Source organism: Chiloscyllium punctatum, chromosome 41 (assembly GCF_047496795.1).
Source record: "Chiloscyllium punctatum isolate Juve2018m chromosome 41, sChiPun1.3, whole genome shotgun sequence".
NCBI classification, from domain to species: Eukaryota; Metazoa; Chordata; class Chondrichthyes; order Orectolobiformes; family Hemiscylliidae; genus Chiloscyllium; species Chiloscyllium punctatum.
Genome location: NC_092779.1, coordinates 13,368,700 through 13,387,190, shown reverse-complemented (window position 1 = coordinate 13,387,190; position 18,491 = coordinate 13,368,700). Strand labels below are relative to the sequence as shown.

The following is an 18,491-nucleotide window of genomic DNA, read 5'->3' as shown; positions in this document are numbered from 1 at the left end:
ACATCCTTCTTCAGCAATATCTCAACATCTGGCTTGACCACGGCAACCCCATCTTCTCTAACACGAACGGATTGTCCACTACTATCACAATATTGTCCAATATCATCCTAACTGCAATACCATTACAGGTAGATAGGAAAGTGAAGGCAGTGTTTGGTATGCTTTCTTGTATTGGAAGAGAACAGAATTGGAAGGTCATGTTGCGGCTGTACAGGACACTGGTTAGGTCACTTCTGGAGCATTGTGTGCAATTGGTCTCCCACCTATTGGAAGGATGTCGTGAAACTTGAAAGGGTTCAGAAAAAAATACTTACAAGGATGTTGCCAAGGTTGAAGAATCTGAGCTACACGGAGAGGCTGAATAGGCTGGGGCCGATTTCCCTGCAGCATCAAAGGCTGAGAGGTGACCTTATAGAGGTTTATAAAATCATGAGGGGCATGGATTGGGTAAATAGACAAGGTCTTTTCAATGGGGTGGAGGCGGGGAGTCCACAACTAGAGAGCATAAGTTTAGGGTGAGAGAGGAAAATTTTAAAAAGGGACCTAAGAAGCAACTTTTTCATGCATATATGGAATAAACTGCCAGAGGAAGTGAAGGAGGCTGTACAATTACATCATTTAAAAAGGCAGCTAGATGAGTATATGAATAGGAGGGTGTAGAAGGAATATGGGCCACATGCTGGCAAATGGGATTGGATTAGGTTAGGATATCTGGTCTGCATGGACGAGTTGGACCGAAGGGTCTGTTTCCATGCTGTGCATCTCTATGACTCGGCCTGTGAAAATATCATCTGTGTATTTATCGCCTCCAGACTCACTATTCCAATATTTTCTTAACTAGCTTCTCATTTTTCATCCTCGATGCACTTTAACCCATTCAAAATTGTGCTGCCCATATGTTAACTTACTAACTTGAGGTCCTGAGCCAGCCTTCATCATAAAATTCCAAGATTCATGATTCCATGGTCTTTTCCCTTCCCTATCTCTGTAGCCCTCCCCAGGATTCTCAATCCATAAAGCTTGGCATTCCTTCAATACTGGCTTCAATGCATCCACCGCATCCTTAAACCCCTTGGTCATGTCTTCAGCCACCAAGACCACAAACTAAAGATCCTACCATAACTGTCTCCACCCTTCTCTCCTACAAACTTGCCATTTTGACTCAGACTTTTTAAATCACTTGACCAAAAGACTCCTCTTTTAGCTTGGTAAGGCTCAAATGATTACATTTCAGAAATGCTGAGGGTGTTATTCTACATTTAATAAGGTAACTATGTTTGTGCAGATTGTTGAAGAAAAAGTAGCAAAATTTTGCATAAATCCTGTATTAACTAGTGCCTGTATTTTTTTTTAAAATCAGTGTTTGATGTTTAAACTTGCATGTCCATGATTTTACTTCTGCAAAACTACAATAGTCAACCACTAAATATCTAACATAACATCCCAAATGAATCCACACTCATACTAGATCCTTTTGTTTTAGAAAAAACAAGGTGCCTTTTAACATCTTGCACAATGTCACAGAGTTTCCAAAAATCAATTTTCCACAAGTCACTACATTAGGAAGACATGCTAAATGAATTAATTACACTTTTCATTGCAACCCAAGAATCAAAAGCCACATTCATTGCGTTTAGGCATCATGACTGGACCAACATTTTTTGCCCATCCCTAACTGTCCAAAGGCAATTTCTCTGGATGTGGAGTTGCATGTAGGTCAGACCAAGTAAGGATAGCAGATTATCTTTCCCAAAAAGATTTTAATAAACCAGACAGGTTTTTACAACAATTGATATTAGTTACATGGTCACCATTAGCTTAGTGTTTTCTTCCAGCTTTTTAATCGAATTAAAATTTCACTACTTACAGTGGTGGGAAATGAACCCATTTCCCAAGCACATTAACTCACCCAGTGACTTTACCACTACGCCACCACATTCCGTATTACAGTTGGAATAAGAAATCTATCCCATCAAGCATACAAAATAATTCAGTAATGTCATCAGAATGAAAAACATTCTCTTCATTTCCATATAAGCTGGCAATCCATGTTAACACACTGTTTCAAATGGTAAGGATTTTATAGCTGTCCTCATTACCCAAGACACAACTCAAGGGCTCTCCAGTGTACAGAGGCGTTAGTCTACCCAAGATCTCAGCAAACACAAGTGCCCTGTACTAGGGTCAGCTCAAGTGGGAATGAAGTGAGGTATGAAATTTGAACAGAGCCTCTTAACAGACAAGCACAGTTACAAATAAGTTAATAAAATAACAGTGGGTATTACATAAATGAGAATACCCAATTGTGTTCAGACAATTCAGTTATTAGTCTATGATTCAAACCAGATTGCAATTAGACTTCAGATAAGCCAAATGAGGATGGGCTAGCTCCTAGAGTTGGTGTCACACATCATTGCTTCATATGGGAAACAGGCATCAGTTCACAGCCAGATTACAAGAGGAACAGTTTAGCTTTCCTTTTAGCAGCTGCCTTAGTTTACTAAATCTTTCTGGGAACTGTGGTAACTAAACTAAAAATTTATTTTGATGGAATTTGAAAATCTGGCTTGAATCTTCTATCAAGTAGTACCAGCTAGCTATTATAAACTCCAAGTTAAAATTTAAAATCTATGTTGACAAGACCTTGGTATTACAAAATGGTTTCCATGCTGCATTTAAAAAAAAACCAAAAAAAGCATTGGAGTCTTATGGAATTATAACAGCCATCATTGGCATTGAACAAAATAAATTGTTTCTAAAGCCCATGAAAGAAAATATGAAGGAGATTTTTTTTTAAATATTTCAAACGAAGCATAAAAGAGCCATTACCATGAGGAGATTTCAAAGTTGCAGATAAAGTGCTATCAATGTGCAAATCTTCCTAAGTTTAGTTCAAAATTTTAAAAATCAAACAAAAATCTATTCTCTAACTGCTCGAATCTTTTTGTTGACTACATATTTAACTATTGTGCTTGCTTCCTGCTGCAATCAAACTGCTAGTTAGAGTACGAGCTGCTGGGCTGAATAAGCTTGCTTAAAAATAGAACTTTGTAAAGGTCATTACTCAATTCAATTTTAAGTGCGGTTGGGTCAATGACAACACACCATTACATCTGATGTGGCTGATTTCAACTTCACAAAAGTGAAAATGATTCTCATTCAGATTGGATCCAGTTTCCCCTTCCATTATAAAAAAGCATTTACAGCACTGGATGATCAACTGAAACTACCAATAATTCCCCCAGAGGCCAAGCTACAGGGAAGCGTCACATGAAGTCAAAGCTAGAAGCCAGGAACCTACTTGATTGCTCCATACAAACACATTATTGCCAGGTTTTCAAGCCAAGGTCCCCAGGGAGTGCGTTAAATTATTCTGGTAGCATGGTGAGTTTTGGTTGAGCAGACAAGAGTCTAAAAATTAGAGCCCAAATTAAGGAGTGAAATTAGGAGGCACTATTACACCGAGCGACAGAAGCTTTGAACTTGATTAAATAAGCAGCAGTTGATACAAGACTAATTGGTTTTCAAATTTGATTGATTCACTTTCTGTGTGTATCCCTATACATTTGGTTAAAAAAGTAAAATGACAGATAAGTCATAATTGCGCCAAATATGAAACAATGCTGAAACAGCTAAATTCTAAGTGATGGTAGGGGAGGAATCTGATGTGCGAGTGTGCTCACGTTATGGCACATCAAACTGTCAAGCACAAAATGCCTACATTTTCTGTACTTATTGATCCAAGACTTTAGAATTTTTTTTCAAAAGAAAAACAATATTAGCGTGACTGTTTTCATTTCGGGAGGTGACATACAAACATACTTGCAATAAGACAGAGTTGTTTTATGAGGAAAGGTTGTATAGTTGGGTTAAGAAAATATAAACAAACAACAATTTTCAGCTTCTTGGCCCTTCAAACCTGCTCTGCTGTTCCTTAAGATTATGATGGATTTGATTTTAACCTCAACTCTACATTTCTGCATTTGCAGGAGTATCTGCTATCCCTTTGGTAATCAATAACCTAAATTTGCCTCTAAAAATATTTCAAGATTCCACATTTAATGCTTTTTGAGGAGGGTAATTCGAAAGATTCTCAGTCCTCAGGGAAGAAAACGTTTCCTCGGCTCTCTTTTAAATGGGTGCCTCCTTATTTTTAAATTATGACCCCAAGTTCTCCATTTTCCCACAAGAGGAAATATCCTTTTGACATCCTCTTAGTCAAGCCCCATCAGAATTTTATACATTTCAATTAAGGCATCTCTGACTCTTCTAAACTCCAGAGGATACAGGACAAGCCTGTCTGGCTTTTCCACGTAAGGCAAGGCCCTCATTAATGTATTGGTGTAGCAAGCTTTCTTAGCACTTCTCTGCTCCCCCTTCCAAAAGTTACTATATTGAACATTTTGAAAAATGAATTGGAAATATGAGAACTGCTGCTGTTGGTGGAAGCATAGAATTATATGCTATTTAAATAAAGTGGCATAACCAAAGGATTATTTAGCATAAACCACATGATGATTTTTGTCAGTTAATAACTAAATCAAACAAAGCAAAATAAAATCCCAACAGTCCCTAGGCAAGACATGACACCCTATATAGTGAATGGTAATCATTTTTAAGCATTTACTGTTGTGAAAATTAGTGCAAATGTGAGAAGTGTTTATCTCAGCAGCTGTTCAATGCCTACAAATTTGTTCTAAACAAAATCTTGCAATAGCTAAGATTACCAAACCACTTCTACAACAAAACGAGAATCTGCCCTTTTCTCATTTTGGACCAATAGTAGCAATACAATAACCAGTTACACATATACAATTGTTCAAAAGTTATACTTGTGACCAACAGTTTGGCTGCAAACTGTATTGCCCACAAGGGAATGTTTCATACAGGCCAATGTAAATGCAGCATTTTTTATTTAAATTTGGCAGTCTGAACTCTTAGGAGGAATCCACCCAGGAAAAATGGTTACGATACTTTACAACTTACAGAAAAGCTATCAATGTTTTGCATAAATGTCATTCCAGAATTATCAGAAAATTTAGTTTACAGCTGTCAAAAATCAGAATATTAAAGTTTTGAAAGTAATGATTCTTTTCAATCTAAAACAAAGCTCAGCTGTTGAACATTACTGTATTATATACAGTTGGATAGAATTGCAAGACTTTTCCAGCATCCAGTGGGATTCCAGGTTAAGAACTCTTCCAATGGGATTATAATTTTTCCCCCAAGTATTTTACTGATGAAGCATCAGGCATACTTCTGAGCAGAAGGTTCTGGATTTGTTGACACTTAGTGCACGGCAGCATGGTGGCACAGTGGTTAGTACTGACTGCCTCATAGTGCCAGGGTTCTGGGTTTGATTCCAGACTCAGACAATTGCCCGTGTGGAGTTTGCACATTCTCCCCATGTCTGCAAGGGTTTCCTCCCACAGTCCAAAGATGTGCAGGTTAGGTGGATTGGCCATGCTAAATTGCCCGTAGTATCCAGGGACGTACAGGCTAGGTGGATTAGCCATGGGAAATGCAAAGCTACTGGGAGTGGGGGTTTGGTGTGGAAAATAGGCTGAATGGTCTGTTTCCACACTGTAGGGATTCTACGATTCTCAGAGAGAAACAGTTAAAAAGGTCAACAGCAATGAATGCTTTTGCATTTGATTTCAGATGAACGTAACCATTTGTTCTAGCTTAACTCTGACCATCAGTCACTAGTGTATTCAGAAACCAGACACCAATGCACACTATGACCACATCATTCCATAGTACGGAGTCTTATGACCCAACAAAACACAAAAGCAAAACCAAATTACTATGGGTTTTGCTCTCAGTACTTTTTTACCTCCAACAAGCTACCTATTTGTGGTTTTGTCAGACAAGCTGAATTATACACACTAAAATAAATACAACACCATCCAACTTCAAAACCTTCCACTAACAGATTATTCAGATTTAAAAACATTGGCACTGTACTGGTGGTGGCAGATGGGGTTAATACTGAAAACAACAGTGCACATTCATCAAAATTTGAATTGGAAGCTAAATGCTTCAAGTCAGGAATGAAAGTGTTGTCAGCATGGATACTGTAAACAAAACATCTGGAAAGGAAGTGGGGTAGAAGAATACGCATGAGCACAATTGTATGCTCTGCATTTCAATTGCACGTGTGCAGGATATATCTCATTTAAGTTTAGGAATGGCTTCAGTAGAGCTTCAGACCATAAATGAAGAGACATAAACTATTCCAGAAACACAAATGACTCTTTCTCAAGATCACTTTGATCTCTGCTTCTAGCAATGCTGTAAATAACTACAGTCACCCAAATTGGACACTGGGGCCAACAACTCTTCTAGCTATAGTTAAGGTGAACCTTCAAAAACACTTGAAGGCAATTGATGAGTTATACACTGATGATCTAATGATCTTGCCATAAACATCAGCTGGTATTTATAACAGTACCTCAAACACAGCCATTTCACTGTCAAATGTTGTTGAATCCAAAGAATCAAGATAATTTTCAGACAGGTGATGAGATTTTAAAGGAACATGTAAAAAGGAAGAGATAGGCAAAAACATTATGGAGGTTCAGGGATGACATTTCAAAGCTTAGGACCAAGGTGGCTAAAACCAGTGACCAAAACCAGTGGCGTGCAAGTGGCAAAATTGAATGTCTGTCAATACCTCAACAAAGGGAGCTGGAGTAGATTCTAGAGATAGGGCAGATTGAGGCCACAGAGGGACTTGTTAACAAGGCGGCAAATTTTAAAATGGAGACATTGTCAGACAAAAAGTCTACATAGGTCACTAAGCACAAGGACGACCGGTGAATGTGATTCATTGCTGGGTTGGTTATGGGGCAGCAGATACGGCTGATCAAGATCATGCCTAATGCAGCGTGAGGGGCCGGATAGGACAGCATTAGCATAATCAAATCCAGAGGTAATAAAAGACATGAATTACAACTGGAACACATGAGGCAAAGCAAGGTCAGAAATGGCCAATGAAAGGGTGTGAAATTAGGCAGTCTTGGTGATATGATATACCAGGAGAAAATATTTACTCCTACTCAAAGCCAAGACCGACTTTTACTGTCCACAACAATAATATTGAACAAATTTAGGTAAGAAACTACATGAACAATGATTTTACAAATGAATTGAAGAATTGCAATGAAACTTGAGTGATTAACAAGCATATCATTGTGTCAGGCAAACAGCTGACAATTTATCTCAAAAGTATAGGGATACCTTTTAGAACACTAGAACTAGGAGCAGGAATACTGGATTAGTGGTGCTGGAAGAGCACAGCAGTTCAGGCAGCATCCAACGAGCAGCGAAATCAATGTTTCGAGCAACAGCCCTTCATCAGGAATAAAGGCAGTGAGCCTGAAGCATGGAGAGATAAGCTAGAGGAGGGTGGGGGTGGGGAGAGAGTAGCATAGAGTACAATGGGCGAGTGGGGGAGGAGATGCACCACTAATCTAGTATTTGTCTCAAATAGGCCTATTCTTACTAGAGTATAGGTTTAAATGATCAATCTCTCCTCATAAACCAAGTCTTTCATCTCTAGAATTAATCTAATGGACCTTCTCTGATTTGCTTCCTTTTACTACATTCATTTTCAATAATATCATTTTGGACCACCACTGTATACAGAAGTGTCTATTTCAAGGACTCTGCCACAATCAAATCAATAAACAGTAAAATCAACAATATCAATAGATATGCTCACCCTCTCACCAGAGTTGAAAAATGTGGTGCTGGAAAAACACAGCAGGCCAGGCTTATGCCCGAAACGTCGATTCTCCTGCTCCTCGGATGCTGCCTGGCCTGCTGTGTTTTTCCAGCACCACATTTTTCAACTCTGGTCTCCAGCATCTGCAGTCTTCACTTTCTCCTAGTTGATCTCACCCTCTCACCAGCCTCAGCTCCCATTTATGTAAATGGATATGGAACATTTATACATCCATCTGCAGAATTTCTTTTCTGACACACTGTCTACATTGGGATTTGCTAGAAGAATTAGAACAGGTCATTTTAAAGATGTTGCTTAGTGAGAGACTGTGGCATGCAGCTCACTAAATGGTACTGTGCTCAATCTGTCTTCAATTAGCCAATTCTTGTTCCCTTTCTGCAAATCAGAAACCTCTCCTGCAAAGTAACTAAATCTGCCTATCAGGTCTGTACAACATTCTGAGGGCTCTTGCAGCAAAGTGGTCAGTTGACTTACCACTTCAGCTCTCAGTCATTGCCAGTCAACCCCTGACTCTCATATTTTTCCAGAAAAGGGCACATGTCAAAAATGATAGCATTCGATCTCAGGCTTTTAAACAAAGAGCAAGCTGTTGGATTTTCTTCTTCCCATCCCCCATCAATGAGTTCTAGTCTCCACCTTTAGTAAACATCTGTTTCCTTAATCAAAGTCATTAGAATAAAGTGTGTTACATACATGCTGATAGGAACAATATATAGACAGAAGGGGTATTATTAAATGTGTTATACCATCAGTTTTTTTAAACTGCTTCATTTTATGCACAGCTTGTTGATTTTCCTTGTAGGTGTAACTTTCAAAAAGTACTGCATTTCAAAACACCAAACAATTTCATTAAGAGTCAGAACCTGCTGTGGGAACCAAGCAGCCATTAACTGACGATCAGCAGGTACTTTACTGAACAAGGACTACAGCTGATCCTTCTGTAACCACTTTGGTATGTATTCAACAAAGGACGCTAGATGGTGACCAAGGATGGATTACTGCATGATTTCCTTTCCTCCAGTCCCCAACCTGCTCAGGGCAAATCTAATCACCTCCATGTAAATGCAAGCTTCCTGACTTGGTTTAGCTAACACTTTCCACTTAAATGCTGGTGGAATATAAACATTAGTCTGTGATGCCAAAACAAGCAAAGGCAAGAGTTTTCTTTCCTCAGACCATCACGACTGAAGGCAGTCATGGCTAGGCACTGAGGCAAAACACTCCAAACTGAAGAGATAAGCTGTTTACCTGTCAAGGTTAGCCAAGCAACTTGAGCTTGACTGGATTCATCTTATTCTTCCCTACTCCCATCAAATAGTGAAGGTCAGTTGTGGTACAGGACGAAAAGGCAGTTCCTGCTTTCTGGTGTCATTGCAATGTGCTGTACAAGTATCACAAGGCAAAACAACACATAAAAAAGGACTGGATTGAAGTATCAGCTCAAATTTCACTCTAACAACTGCTCATGGTCAAAGTGATTTAAAAACAGCTGAGCCAGTTTCCATTAGGATTAGCCAGCGCTCACTCAAACCGTCATTTGTTTTTAAACTAGCCTGCTTTTCTCTCTCTAAATATTTATTTATCTATCTCACACCCATTCAAAAATCAGAACAGCCCCAGCATAGAAAAGCAGCCATTTGGCCCTTCATGTCTGCACTAGCTCTCTGCAACAGCAACTCAACCAGTTTTATTCGCCTGTTTCTACCACTTAACCTTGAAACTTGTCTATCTTCAGATAATGATCCACATCTTTCTGAAATCACAACAGAATCTGCCTCCTCCACACTCAGGATTTGGAATGCACTATCTAGCCTCTCAATGCGCAATAAAATAAAAAAGTTTCTCTCATATCACCAATGATCAGTCATGGAAATACTGGTGTCCTCTAACAGTGTAAAAGTTTTCCTTTCTTTACTCTGCCCAGATTCCTCATGATTTTGAGCCCCAAATCTCCACAACTTTCTCTTCTCCAGGGAAGCTGGGGTCATTCCCCAATGTAACCAAAGTCGTTCACCTTTAGCATCACTCACAAAACTTTTCTGCCCCCTCTTGAATGCCTGGGTACATTTCCCAAAGGGCAGGAGACACAAGGGGTCACCAATATATTTTTTTTAAAATCATACTTCCTTGCTTTCAACCTCTATCTATAAGGCTCAGGTACTGTTATTTTTATTAATTGGAGAGACATGGGCTTTGCTAGCTGGGCCAGCATTATTATTGCATGTCCTTAATTGACCTTGAAAAGGTGGCAGCAAGCTGCCTTCTTGAACCACCATAATCTACATGCTGTGGATTGACTCAAATGTCCTTAAGGAGTGAATTCCAGGATTTTGACCCAGAGATAATAAAAAGGTACAGTGATATATTTTCAAATCAGGATGGCAAGTGGTATGCAAAACTTGCAAGTGGTGGTGTTCCCATGTATCTGTTGCCCTTGTAATCATGGGTTTGGAAGGTGACGTCTCAGGATCTTTGATAAATTCCTGCAGCGTATCCTGTAAATGGTACACACTGCTGCTGAGCATCGATGGTGGAAAGAGTGGATGTTTGTGGACGTGGTACCAACTAAGCAGGCTATTTTGTCCTAAAATTTCTTGAGTATTGTTGGAGCTGCACCCATCCAGGCAAGTGGGGAATATTCCATCACACTCCTGAGTTGTGCCTTGTAGATAGTGGACAAGCTTTGAAGAATTAGGAGCGAATTACTTTTCGAATGATTTATAGCCTCAGATCTGCTGCTGTGTTTATGTGGCAAGTCCAAACGAGTTTCTGGTCAATTGTAACACCAAGGATGTTAATAGTGAGGGATTCAGTGACAGCAGCACCATTGAATGTCTAGAGGCAATAGTTACATTGTCTCTTACTGGGAATGGTCATTGCCCGGTATTTGTGTGGCATGAGCGTTACTTGCCATTTGTCAGCACAAGCGTAGATATTGTCCAGATCTTGCAGCATTTGAACATGGACTGCTTCACTATCAGAGGAGTTGCGAATGCACAATGTTCAGCACCAACGATCAGCAAATATCCACTACTTATGATCTTATGATGGAGGAAAGGTCATTGATGAAGCAACTGAAGATGATGGGCCTAAGACACAACCCTGAAGAACTCCTGCAGAGATGTTCTGACTTCCAACAACCAAAACCATCTTCCCATGTGCCAGGTATGACTCCAACCAGAAAATTTGCCCTTTATACTCATTGGTTCCAGTTTTCCTAGGGCCCTGCTTACTACCTTCAGTCAGTACAGCCATGATGTCAAGAGCTAGAGACAAAAACACTGCAGATGCTGGAATCCAAAATAGACAGGTAGGAGGCTGGAAGAACACAACAAGCCAGGCAACATCAGGAGGTGGAGAAGTCGATGTTTTGGGTGCAACCCTTCTTCAGGACTGGGGGTGGGTGTAGAGAAAATTGCAGATAAAGAGGGTGACAGAAGCAGGGTGGTGAAGTGGGGACAGGTGAAGATAGGCAGAGGGTATGACCTGGTTGGTCAATGGGAGGAATGAATGTGGTAGGGAACCATGACATCTGGCAGAATATTGGAGAGAAGTATGTGTATCCAATTACCATATATACACACACAGTGGATTTATGGGAATGGAGTCTCCAGCAAATGCCCTCCCCTCCCCCCAACACCAAAGGATGTTGAACAATTCAGATGTAGTTTCTGTGGCAAAGACGACAATATTTCGGGCTCAGAAACCTCATTTCACCACAATCAGTCGTTTACCTCTCCTCTTGTCACCACATTGCAATCAGCAAGATAGATTGGAGAGGCATCCGCTTTTCACTCTATTGGAACTGCAATTTATCTTTTAAAAATAACAGCCGTCACCGGGAGGGGGAGAAAATGGACAGGCCAGAGGTATTATTAAAGTAATACTGCATGCAAATACACACACGTATAAACAAAAGCGCTCTCCCTCCACTGAGACGCGGGGACTGATAGCCAGCCTCCAATTCTGATGATAATTGAGCTCAGCTCATTTTAATCACATTGTTCATGCCCTGGCATTCATACTCAAGGGGAGGGGAGAGGGAGATGAGAGCCCTCCTGCTTCCATATGGCTTCCTCTGCGATAGACAGAACACCAAGTAATGCGGAATTTTTATCTTTCAGTAAACCATTCGGTGGTTCGGTACTTACTTGAGTGTTCGCAGGGTAAGGAAGTCTTCAACAAATAACAAGCCGGTTTTCTTAGTTGCCAGTCAGCCGCCCAGTCCTTGCCGTGTCCTCTTCGACCTCTGTGTTTGCCTCCCTTTTGAGTCTCCGGCTTCTCAGAGAGAAGAGCTATTTAAACAAAGTTCCCCCACTGCCAACGCTACATTTGTGGTCTCTGTGTAGCTCGCCCGTTTTACAGCGCTGCTATGGTCTTTTGTCCACTTTCCATGTCCCACTCTTCATTTATTCGCCCTGCCTTCAGCTTCCCTCTCTACCGCACGATGTCACAGCATCAGTCTACAAATGGGGCGTGTGTATCCAGGAGGGAACCAGCGTTCATCCCACTTGCCCTCTGCTTCCCCAACCAAGCCGGCTTAACCCCAGCCCTGCCGGAGTAAAAACGCACTCTCTCTGGCGACTCCAATCTCTTTATTCCTCCGATGCAAAGAGAGCCAAGCGCTCGCTTCCCTTCCCCATGCTGCTCTCTTCACCGGGATCTCTCTGGTTGTCAAAGGCGGAGACTTGATACTCAGGGTTACGTCAGCCAATACCGCTCACCATGGGGGAAGTGAAACTTGTCTCTCACATCTACTCAAGGTTCAACCCATTGGAAACCGTTGTGTCTTTCCTCCGCCCCCTTTGTCTGTTTTTCCTCTCTCTCGTTGGTCTGTTTCCTGTCTTGCCCTACGGAATGCAATGTAAAAATCCACACGTGGAATCAGAATAATATGAGGTTAAAAACAAAGACTGCAGATGCTGGAAACCAGATTCTGGATTAGTGGTGCTGGAAGAGCACAACAGTTCAGGAAGCTCCTTGGATGTTGCCTGAACTGCTGTGCTCTTCCAGCACCACTAATCCAGAATCAGAATAATATGGTCAGGTTTGAAGTTAACAGCGGATGCTGGAAATCGGAAACAAACAAAAAAACAAACTCAGCAGGTCTGGTAGCATCTATGAAGAAAGGAAAAGAGAGTTAATGTTTCGACTCAGTCATACAGCATGGAACCAGACCCTTGGGCCCATCATGTCTATGCTGACCAACAAATACCAAACTATATAATTAATTCCCTTTTACCTGCATTTGATTCATAGCCCCCTGGATTTCTAAATGTGCATCCAGATGCTTAGTAAATGTTGTATCTACCTTGACCGCCCGCTTGGGCATCATGTTCCATATTGCTGATCGTTTCAGAGAACATCTCTGGGACACCCACACTGACCAATTGTACCACCTATGGCTGAACATTTTAACTCCCCCTCCCACTCCGCCAAGGACATGCAGTCCTGGGCCTCCTCCATTGCCAAACCCAAACCACCCAAGGCCTGGAGGAAGAATGCCTCAACTTCTGCCTTGGGATCCTGCAACCGCATGGGATCAATGTTGATTTCACCAGTTCCCCACATCCCAGTCCCAACCATGCGTCTCGGCAACTGCCCTCTTGAACAGTCCCACCTGTCCATCTTCCTTCCCACCGAGCTACTCCACCCTCCTCTCTGACCTATCACTTTCACACCCACCTTCATCTACCTATCATATTCACAGCTAATTTCTGCCCCAACCCAACCCCCGTCCCATTTCTCTCTCAGCCCCTTTGGCCTACAAGCCTCATTCCTGATGAAGGGCTTATGCTCTCGGATGCTGCCTGACCTGCTGTTCTTTTCCAGCACCACAATCTTTGACTCTGATCTCCAGCATTTGCAGGATATTTTTCTCTTATATTTCTACCACACTCTGGGTGAAAAAATTCTTCCTCATATCTCCCCTAAACCACTTGCTTTTCACCTTAAATTTAGAATCCTCTGGTCCTTCAGTGTAGGGGCCTGAGGAGTGATTAGATTAGATTCCCTACAGTGTAGAAACAGGCCCTTCAGCCCACCAAGTCCACACCGACCCTCTGAAGAGCAACCCACCCAGACCCATTCCCCTACATTTAACCCTGACAAATGTACCTAACACTACAGGTAATTTAACATGGCCAATTCACCTAACCTGCACATCTTTGGACTGTGGGAGCAAATCGGAGCAAACCCACGCAGACACGGGGAGAATGTGCAAACTCCACACAGGCAGTTGCCCAAGACGGGAATTGAACCCAGGTCCCTGGCATTGTGAGGCAGCAGTGCTAACCACTGAGCCTCCGTGATATTATAAAATTTTATAAAATTCTGAGGGGCATGGGTAAGGTGAATAGCCAAGGTCTTTTGCCTCGGGTAGGGGAGTTCAAAACTAGAGGACACAGGTTTAAGGTGAGAGGGGAAAGATTTAAAAGGGACCTGAGGGGCAATGTTTTCACACAGAGAATGGTGTATGTATGGAACGAACTAAAAGAGGAAATGGTAGAGGTGAGTAAAATTATGATTAGATTTATTGTCATATGAGGGGACCTGAGGGGCAACATTTTCACACACAGGGTGGTGCATGTATGGAACAAACTGCCAGAGTAAATGGTAGGGGCGAGTAAAATTAGAATTAGCCTTATTGTCATTCATACTCAGATAGGTACAGTGAAAAGTTGAAGTTGTGTCTTGCAGTGCCATCTTAGGTACAAAGGTACCTAGGTCCAGATTTTGTTAAGTTCAAGTCCTTGGGAAAAAAATTAGAAAAATAAATAAAAAGTCCAACAAACCTTCACGCCATCTTACATGCAAAATACAAACCCACAGGAATAAATTAGAAAATCAAAGAAATTTAAAGTTCAGAATAACAGTCCCTCTAATCCAGTCTGCGTCGGCACCTCGCCTCCAGCCCAGGCAAGGCCTCACCTTCAGTCTGCACTAGTCCTCTCCGCCAGGGCTGGGCTTCACCTCAAGGCTAGGCGTCCACTCTGGATTCACTTTGAGGCCAGGAATCCATGCTGAGTCTGACAGGCTTCACTTCAAGGCTCTTAGGCCAGACAGGTACATGGATATGAAAGTTAAAGAGGAATATGGGCCAAATGCAGGTAAATGGGACAAGTTCAGTTCAGAAAACCAAGTCAGCATGAATGAGTTGGACCGAAGGATCTGTTCCATGTTGTGTGACTCAATGATGTCTATCAATGAGGGAAGAGATTCTCGTGATCCGTTCTATCTATACATCTCATAATTTGTATGCCTCAATATGAACCCATCCCCTCCTCTCTGCTCCAAGGAAAACAAATCCATCCTTTCCAGTCTCTCCTCATAACTGAGACTTTCTATCTCAAGCAACATCCTAGTGAAGGTCCTCTGTACTCTCAGTCATGTCCTGTTGATAATGTGGTGATCAGAACTGCACAGACTATTACATCTGTAGCCTAACCAATGTTTTATAAAGTTTTATAAAGAGTCTTGATCCAATATTTTATGCCCCAGCTAATGAAGGCAAGCACTCCATATGCCTTTTTCACCATTCTGCCTACCTGTGTTGACACCTTCAGGGATCTGTCCCTTTGTTCCCCAGTCCTTCCTAGCAACCCCTTCCATTATCAGACTTTCCCAGGGTACATTACCTCACACTTATCAGATGTCAGAAGTAGTTTCTTTACTCAGAGACGAGTAGGGGCGTGGAACACAGTGCCTGCGACAGTAGTAGACACATCAACTTTAAGGGTATTTAAATGGTCATTGGATAGGCATATGGATGAGAATGGAATAGTGTAGATTAGATGGGCTTCAGATTGGTTCCACAGGTCAGTGCAACATCGAGGGCCAAAACGCCTGTACTGCACTGTAATGTTCTATGTTCTAAATTCTACCTACCATTGCTCTGCCCAATTTATCAGCTGGTCAATATCACACTATAGCCGAAGATCATCCTCCTCACTATCAACAGTACCACCACTTTTTGTGTCATCTGCAAACTTACTAATTACACCTTCTACATTCACATCCAAGCCATTACCATAATTAACAAACAGTATGACTCTTCTTCAGAACTTTCAAATCTGAAATATTAGTCCTATTTCTCTCTCCACAGATGATGCCAGACCTGCTGAGTTTCTCCTGCATTCTCTGTATTTGGTCAGATCTGATCCCTTTACTGTCCCATATGTCAGGTTCGCTTTTTGAAGTTGTGCTCCAATTGCTGTTAAAAATCACAACATGCAAAACAGTTCTTTTTTTAAAAATGTATATTTTTACATACCAGTTACGACTAGGCCATTCTGCCTCACAAGTCTGTTCTTTTATTTGATATGATCAATGCTGAAGTTCTTGAGAAGAGTCATATTGGGCTCAAATACTTCTCTCTGTTTCTCTCCCCGCAGACACTGCCAGACCTACTGAGTTTCTGTTTTTATTTATGACTGACATGATTGAGGCGTCAACTCCACTTTCCTGTCAACCCATGATACTCTGGGACCATTGTAAGAATCTACTTATCTCAGCCTTTAAAAATTCAATCATTTAGCCTCTACCATTCTCTGGGAAAGCAAGTTTCAGAGACTCACCACCCTCTTGAGAGAAAAAAAACTCATCCTCATCTTAAATAGGAGACCGACAGTTTTTAAAATATTTCTAGTCTCTGCCACAAGTGAAAACATTCTTGCAACATCTTCCCAATCAAGTCTACTCAGGGATTTTGTATGTCTCAATAGGATCATCTCTCATTCTTCTAAACTCCAATGAACAGAGGGTTAAATGTCCAACCTTCCTTCATAAGATAGCCACTTCATCCCAAGAATCAGCCAAGAGAACCTTCTCTGTACTGTTTCACATGCAGTTATACCCTTTCTTAAACTGTCTTGATGTGGTCTCACCAATGCCATGTAAAACTATAACAACATTTCCCCACTTACATATTCCACTCACTTTGCAATAAACAACAGCATTCCATTTGTCTTCCTAATCACTTACAGTCTGGCATGGTAACTTTGTATGATTCATATACCAGTACACCCTGATCCTGCAGTACAACCAACTTCTGTAATCTCTCTGCAATTAAATATTATGCTGTTTCTCTATTTGTCCTGCAAAAGTGGACAAGTTCACATTTTTTCACAATATTCTCCATTTGTTGGAAAACATGTATTCTAAATCTATGTTCAGTGGTCTATTCTTCTCGTGGATTGCCACAGTAACTTCAGTTTAATGGATTGTTATTAACATGTTAATTCGTGACACGTGAATCCAGCATAGTGATGGTCCTGTCAGTTGTGTCATGAACCTTGAAGGCAGGAATGCATTATTAACAGATGGAGGTTAAGAGGATGGAAGAGACCAAAATAAATCAGAATCAGACAATGACTTGTTAGATTTTTTTATTTAACAGTCATGTAATATATCCATAATCTTTGATTCTGGTCTCGAGTCTGTGGTGTTTTTAGATCTCTATCAAGGCAGTGATAGGAATAGTACAATTGATCTACACAACTGTGAGTCTGCCAGAAACCTGCTGGTCTTCCAGTGCAAAGAGCTATAGATGCCAAGTGTTGCAGATTGGCATATTCCAAGTTCCAGGACTGTGTGCTAAGGAATACATGAGATGGCTTGGAGTGACCATTGCAAATGCTTAATAGGAGAAAGATCATTGTCTAAGGTCCTTTCACCATAACACACCAAGATTCTAGAAATTATGTGAAGTCCCTCACTGTATGCACTAGAGAATGTCTAATCTGAAGTGTAAATTTATATTGTAAGAATAACTCATAAAGCCAAATGTAGTGAAGCACCTCACGTAGTGTATCAAAATAAACTAAACTATATCACAACTCATGTAATGTTAATTGTGAATTATGTAATTTTCTTTACAAATGTTATGAATAAAGTGTATTTTTGGGGGGATCCAAGATGGCGGCAACCCAGCAAGTCTGAGTCTACAGTGCTCCTCCCAAGACTTGGGCTGAGTGGGTCCCCCACCCCCACCACACTCACCAAATCATTTAAAATAACTGTTTAATTTAATTAGTTGCTCAGTGTTGAATTTAAACAATTTAATCTTCAGCAGAAATGACTGCGGGGAGGGGAGCCCGCAGCTCTCGGCAGGCAGGAACCCCTCCCCCATCCTCTCCAGCTGCAGCAGAGGCGTCCGCAGCCGCCCCGGGGGACTTGCCTACGGTGGCAAGCCTCGTGGAGATGATCTCTAAACTCGGTGCGAAGATCAACGTTTTCATTGAAGAATCCCGAGGTCGATGGGACTCACTCTCGGCCACGCTACAGGGGCACGACCGAGACATTAAGGAGGTCGGGCGCCGAGTCGGAGGGGCAGAGCTAAAGGCCTCGACCTCCGAAACTACAGCACAATCGGCTGTGGATCGGGTCCGGACTCTCGAACAGCGAGTCCGGACCTTAGAGAATCATATTGATTACCTCAATAATCGAGGTTGTCGAAAAAATATTTGTTTGCTGGGCCTTCCCGAACGGGAAGAGGAAGGCCAGCTTACAGCGTTTCTCGAGCAGTGGCTGCCACAGTTTTTAAATTTGGAAGCTGGATCAGGCCAGGTAAGGGTGGAATGGGCCTACTGGGTTGCAATACGCGGGCCCGGCTCGAACCAGCGCCCTCACCCGGTCCTGTTCCGGCTGCAGAGCTATAAGGAGAGGCAGATAGAAGCCTCTAGAAATCTTGGAAAAGATTCCCAAGCCATGATCTATAAAGGATCCAAGATCATGTTATTCC

At 41.6% G+C, this 18,491-nt stretch overlaps 1 protein-coding gene across 2 annotated transcripts in view; it reads right to left on the bottom strand.

Moving 5' to 3' along the window:
• The window catches only part of trak1a (trafficking protein, kinesin binding 1a), a 205,857-nt gene extending 193,341 nt beyond the window's left edge, over window positions 1-12,516 (bottom strand). The window contains exon 1 of one of the 2 annotated variants that reach the window (XM_072560400.1): window positions 11,902-12,516. The gene's annotated coding sequence lies outside the window, so the exon portion shown is untranslated. The remainder of the gene's footprint in view (window positions 1-11,901) is intronic. The other variant, XM_072560401.1, reaches the window with a different exon arrangement.
• Window positions 12,517-18,491: the final 5,975 nt, after the last annotated feature.